This window comes from Sus scrofa, chromosome 3 (genome assembly GCF_054392235.1).
Source record: "Sus scrofa isolate SSC_HxYL_T2T_F1_AM1 chromosome 3, Sscrofa_HxYL_maternal_Yorkshire_Landrace_v2.0, whole genome shotgun sequence".
Lineage (NCBI taxonomy): Eukaryota > Metazoa > Chordata > Mammalia > Artiodactyla > Suidae > Sus > Sus scrofa.
Genome location: NC_139385.1, coordinates 36,997,476 through 37,004,080, shown reverse-complemented (window position 1 = coordinate 37,004,080; position 6,605 = coordinate 36,997,476).

The window sequence follows — 6,605 nt, the reverse complement described above, 5'->3', positions numbered from 1 at the left end:
CCTGGGAACTTCCATATGCCGCGGGAGCGGCCCAAGAAATAGCAACAACAACAACAACAACAAAGACAAAAGACAAAAAATATATATATATATATATATATATAAATATATAAATAGGAGTTCCCATTGTGGCTCAGTGGAAACAAATCTGACTGGCATCCATGAGGATGCAGGTTCAATCCCTCACCTCAATCAGTAGTTAAGGATCCAGTGTTGCCATGAGCTGTGGTGCAGGTCACAGATGTGGCTTGGATCTGGCATTGCTGGAGTTCCAGCTATAGCATAATGGGATTGGCAGCCTCTTGGGAGTGCTGGGACACAGGTTTGATCCCTGGCTCAGCACAGTGGGTTAGGGATCAGGCATTCTGCACCTGCAGCACAGGTCGCAGCTGCAACTTTAATCCGATCCCTGACCTGGGAACTCCAGATGCTGTGGAGTGGCCAAAAAAGGAAAAAAACAAAAACAAAAACAAAAACCAATTAAAAAAAAAAAAAAACCCGAAAACCTAACAGATCTAAATGGAGCTCCTAATCATTCCGCCTAAACCTGCTCCATCCCTAATTGTCCCCCCCCTCCCAGGGTCCCTGAGTAACTAGGATGAGCTGGCCAGGAGCTCTGAAGTAATCTTTTTCACAACTCACACAGCCTACTTATCAGCCATCCCTATCAAACATACCCCAGGATCCCACCTCTTCTCACCAGCTCCTTGGCTACCACCTTGCTCTTTGGTAGCCTTTCACCAGGGTGGTGAAATACTAAGGGTTGGCCAGGATGCAGTACAGCTGGAATTGCACCTCTGTCTAGATTATTGCACAAGCCTCATAACTGCCCCCATTCTTATCCTTGCCCCTATAATCATGATTTTCTACCCAACAGCCTGGAAAACCATCATAAAATGTCACTTTCTTAAATCCTTCCAGTTGCTTCCATTTCTCTTGCAATAAAACCCAGTGTTGAACAATAGCCTATAAGATACTAAACAAGCAGCCCCAAGACCCTCCTCCCCACCCCCACCACGGCTCCCAAGAGCCTGCCTCAGTTCCTCCAGCCACACTGACCTCCTGGGGTGTCATGTTCCCACTTCAGGGCCTTGCAGTTGCTGTATCTTCTCCTCAGGACACAGTGCCACTAAGTCTTTGCTTAAATGTCACCTTCTCAAGTCAGGCCCACCCAGACCAGTCTGTTTAAATATTTGGTAGGCAGAATGCTAAGTCCCCAGTGACCACCTAGAGGGGGTGGAACCTTTGAAACGTTATGCTGTCAGTCCAGTAACTGTATTACATACATGGGGACAGACACAGTTTTGCAGATGTAACTAAGCTTACTCATCAGTTGGCTTTGGGTTCATTGAAAGGGTGGGCCTAGCCTAATCACATGGGCCCTTTTAAAATAGGGTTGAGACATGGGAGGCCAGAAATGCAAAGCATGAGAAAAATCTGGCATCTGTTGCTGGCTTTGCAGATGGAGAGGGTCATGAGGGAGCAGCTCCCAGCTGACCACCAGTGAGGACATGGGGACCTCGGTCCTACAGACACAAGAGACTGAATTCTCCAATAAGCAGGAGTTTAGAAGCAGATTTTCCCCATAGCTTCCAGAGGAGAACTCCACCTGATACCTTGATATAGCTTGTGACGCCCTGAGCAGAGAGCCTAGCCAAACTCTGCTGGGCTTCCAATCTACAGGCATGAGCAGATACACATGAGCTGCGTATCAGCAGCTATGCTTATGGCGATTTTTATGCAGCAATAGAAAACCAAAACAAATAACCTTCAAACTGCTAGAGTGGGAGAATATATTCATAACCCACCTATCCCACAAACAACTCAGATCCAGAAGATAACTCCTACCAAACAATAACAAAAAGACAAGGAGCCCAGTAGAAAAATGTGTAAGACACCTGCATAAACACTTCGCAAAAGAAGACACCCAAGTGGCCGATAAACACATGAAAAAGGGTTCAGTGTCTCAGTCGTCAAGAAAATGCAAATTAAAACCCTTGTGACACAATAGGTAAAGGACCTGGCATTATCACTGCAGCAGCTGGGGTCACTGTTGTGGTGCAGGTTTGATCCCTGGCCTAGGAACTTCTACATGCTGTGGGCACAGCCAAAAAACCCAAACCAAACCAAACCTGGTAGCATGCCACACCTATTGAAAATCCTACAAGGAAAATGGACAGGAAATACCAAGGGTTGGCCAGGATGCGGTACAGCTGGATTCTTAGATCCTGCTGGTGGGAGAAACACTTTGGAAGCCTGACATCATCAATGGAGGTTGAACGTGTGTGTCCCCTCTAATTCAGCGATTCCACTCCTGGGTATGTACCCAACAAAAACTAGTACCTGTGTCTGAGTGAGGCATAAGAATATGCACACATGCATTATGCACAGGGACTTACAAAGGCCTGGCTCTCCAAGACCTATGACCTCACAGCCGCGCTCACTCTGCTCCACCCTCACTGACTTCCTTGCTGTTTCTAGAACAAGGCAGGAACTCTCCTCCCCTGGGGAGGTCTCTGCACATGCTGTTCCCTCTGCGTGGGAATCTCCTGTCTTAGAGAAGTAGCACTCAACTGGGGTGTGATTTTGGACCCCAGAGGACATGTGGGACTATTTGGAGATGGCGTTGATGACCATACCTGGGGGGTGGGTGCTACTGATACCTGGTGGGTCGAGGCCAGGGATGCTGCTAAATATCCTACAGTGCACACAACAGCCTCAGCAATGAGCTCCCCAGTTAAGAGTGCCCAAGGTGCTGAGGGTGAGAAAGTCCAGCCTACAGGTCACCATGGCATGGTCTGGTCGCTGACTTTGAGTCTTTGCTGGAATGAATGTCACTCTCCCAGGGAGGACTTCCCAAACCACTTTGCTAAAAATTCTAAGTGAGCCTTTAACAGGACTTGCCTCCCATACAGCCCTGCTTTTGTTTCCCTGTAATAGTTCTCATCTGACATGCCATGTATTCTGAATATGAATTTGTTACTGTCTTTCTCCACTCATCAGACATACATGTTTCCAAGGCAGTGCTTCTGGTTTGCTCTCTGCATTCCCAGCCCCTAAAAAAGTGCTCAATAAACATTTCTTGGAAAGATATGGCTAAGCAAGAGGGAAAATAACCAAAGTTTACTACTGTGCCCAGCAGTTTTTTTGTTTTGTTTTGTTTTGTTTTTTTGCCTTTTCTAGGGCTGCTCCCGTAGCATATGGAGGTTCCCAGGCTAGGGGTTGAATCGGAGTTACAGCTGCTGGCCTACACCACAGCCACAGCAACGAAGGATCCGAGCTGTGTCTGCAACCTACACCATGGCTCACAGCAACGCTGGATCATTAACCCACCGAGCAAGACCAGGGATTGAACCCAGAACCTCGTGGTTCCTAGTCGCATTCGTTAACTACTGACCCATGACGGGAACCCAGCAGTTTTACTTACTCTCCCACACTGACTGCAAACTACATTGAAAGGTAGACAACTGTGGGTGAGAAAGCACTGACTCCTACAGGCAACTGTTGGAAAGAAGGCTTCTCTTCCGCCCTTGTTTTACTTGCTACAGTTTACTTTCAAGGTCTCATGTTTTGCTATTGAAGTAAGACTTTGTTTTTATTCAAGGCAGCCAGCCATGGTCATCAATACAACAAAGTGGGGGGAAAAGGGGAGGCAAAGACCTCACATGTTCAGAAAGCAGATTGTGACACTCTCATGTCACAAGATGGGATATGAAACCCATGAAGGTCAGGAAACTTGTGCTGGATGGTGTGATGAGACTGGACAAATGTTTTCCTTTCTAACGCCATTCATCTCGTCATCTCCAATTCAACCCGACCCAGAAATTCCCATGATGCACCAGGTGAGGCCGTAAAAAAAAAAAAAAAAAAAAAAGGGTTCTACAGACTTGTGGTTGCCTAGGGTTGGGGGGGTGGGGGAGGGAATAGGATGGTTGGGGAGTTTGGGATTAGTAGTTACAAACTATGACATTTAAAATGGATAAGCAGAGAGATGGGATTAAGATGGCAGAATAGAAGGACTGGAGCTCAACTTCTCTCCTAAAAACAACAAAATTCACAACTAAAGACTGAGCACTCTTCACCCAATGGGCCGGAAACCTTAAAAAAGATACCCTACTCCAGAAGAAAAAGAGGAGGACACATAAAGAGGTAGGAGGGGTGATTTCACCATATAAACAACCCCATACCTCCCGGGTGGGAAGCTCCACAGACTGGAAATTAACTGGTTCACAGAGACTCACCTACAGGAGTGAGAGTTCTGAGCCACACATCAAACTCTCACGTGTGGGGATCCAGCACTGGGAGAAAGAGCCCCAGAGCATCTAGCATCTAGCATTGAAGGCCAGTGGGGCTTGTGTGCAGGAGCTCTACAGAACTGGGTGAAACAGAGACCCCATTCTTAAAAGGCGCACACAGACCTTCACGTGCACTGGGTCCCAGGGCAAAGCAAAGTCTCCATGGAAAACTGGGTCAAACCTGACTGCAGTTCTTGGAGGACATCCTGGGAAAACAGGGGTGAATGTGGCTTGTTGTGAGGGAGGGACATTGAAGGCAAAGCTCTCAGGAATATTCAGCAGCAGTGCCTTTCTCTGGAGGGGGCCATTTTGGGAAAATCTGGCCCCACCCATTAGTCAGCTGCTGAGAAGCCCCAGGGCAAACAACAACCCAGGCAGGATCACAGCCCCACCTCTCAGTAAACAGGCTGCCTAAAGAGCCCTCAGGCACACAGCTGCCTCTAATCCCATCCAGAGACTAAGCCCCAACCACAAGAGGGATTAGAATCGGCTCCTCCTACCAGAGGGCAGGCATCAGCCCCTCCCATCAGGAAGCCTACACCAAGCCTCCATACTGACTTCAGCCACAGGGGGGCAAACACCAGAAGTGAGAGAGGCTACAACTCTATTATCTATAAGAAGGTCACCACACCAAAAACCTATAAAAATGAAAAGACAGAGGACTCTAACTCAGATGAGGGAGAAAAGAAAAACCCCAGAAAAGCAGCTAAGCCATGAGGAGATTCTTAGCCTCCAGGAAAAAGACTTTAGACTGTTGATGCTGAAGATGATGCAAGACATTGGAAATAAACTGGAGGCAAAGATGGATAACTTACAGGAAACACTGACCAAAGAGATACAAGATACAAAACTAAACAAGAAGAGATGCAAAATACAATAACTGAAATAAAAAACTCACTAGAAGCAGCTAACAGCAGAATATAGGAGGCAGAAGAATGAATAAGCGAGGTGGAGGACAGATTAGTGGAAATTATGGATGCAGAACTGAAAAGAGAAAAAAGCTTGAAAACAAATGAAGAGAGTCTCAGAGAACTCTGGGACAAAGTGAAACGGACCAGCATCCGTATTATAGGGGTGCCAGAAGAAAGAGAGAGAAGGAGACAGAAAAAATACTCCAAGAGATAATAGCTGAAAACTTCCCTCACATGGGGAAGGAACCACTCACTCAAATCCAGGAATCACAAAGAATACCATATAAAATAAAGCCAAGGAGGAACACCCCAAGACACATATTAATCAAACTGACCAAAATTAAAGATAAAGAGGAAATCTTGAAAGCAGCTAGGGAAAAGAAACAAGTAACATACAAGGGAACCCCGATAAGGTTATTGGCAGATTTTTCAACAGAAACTGTGCAGGCCAGAAGGGAGTGGAATGATATACTTAATGTGATGAAAGGAAAAAACCTCCAAAGAAGATTATTCTACCCAGCACATCTTTCATTCAGATTTGAAGCAGAAATCAAAATGAAAGGCTGGTTCTTTGAAAAGATCAACAAAATTGATAAGCCCCTAGCCAGACTTATCAAGCAAAAAAGAGAGAGGACTCTAATCAATAAAATTAGAAATGAAAAAGGAGAAGTAACAGACATCATAGAAAGACAAAGGATCATAAGAGACTACTATATGCAACTATATGCCAATAAAATGGAAAACCTAGAAGAAATGGACAAATTCTTAGAAAAGTACAATCTTCCAAGACTAAACCAAGATGAAATGGAAAAGATGAATGGACCCATCACAAGAACTGAAATGGAAACTGTGATTAAAAAACTTCCAACAAATAAAAGTCCAGGACCAGATGGCTTCACAGCTGAATTCTATCAAACATTTAGAGAAGAACTAACAACTCTCTTTCTGAAACTATTTCAAAAAATTACAGAGGAAGGAATACTCCCAAACTCATTCTATGAGGCCACCATCACCCTGGTACCAAAACCAGACAAAGATTCTACAAAAAAAGAAAACTACAGGCCAATTTCACTAATGAACATCGATGCAAAATCCTCAACAAAATACTAGCAAACCACATCCAACAATAACTAAAAGGATTGTACGTCACGATCAAGTGGGATTTTCCCAGGGTTGCAAGGGTTCTTCAACATCTGCAAATCCATCAGTGTGATACACCACACTAACAAACTGAAGAATAAAAACCATATGATCCTCTCAATAGACGCAGAAAAAACCTTTGACAAAATCCAACACCCATTTCTGATAAAAACCCTTCAGAAAGTGGACATAACAGGAACCTACCTCAACATGATAAAGACCATATACAACAAACCCACAGTGAACATCATTCTCAATG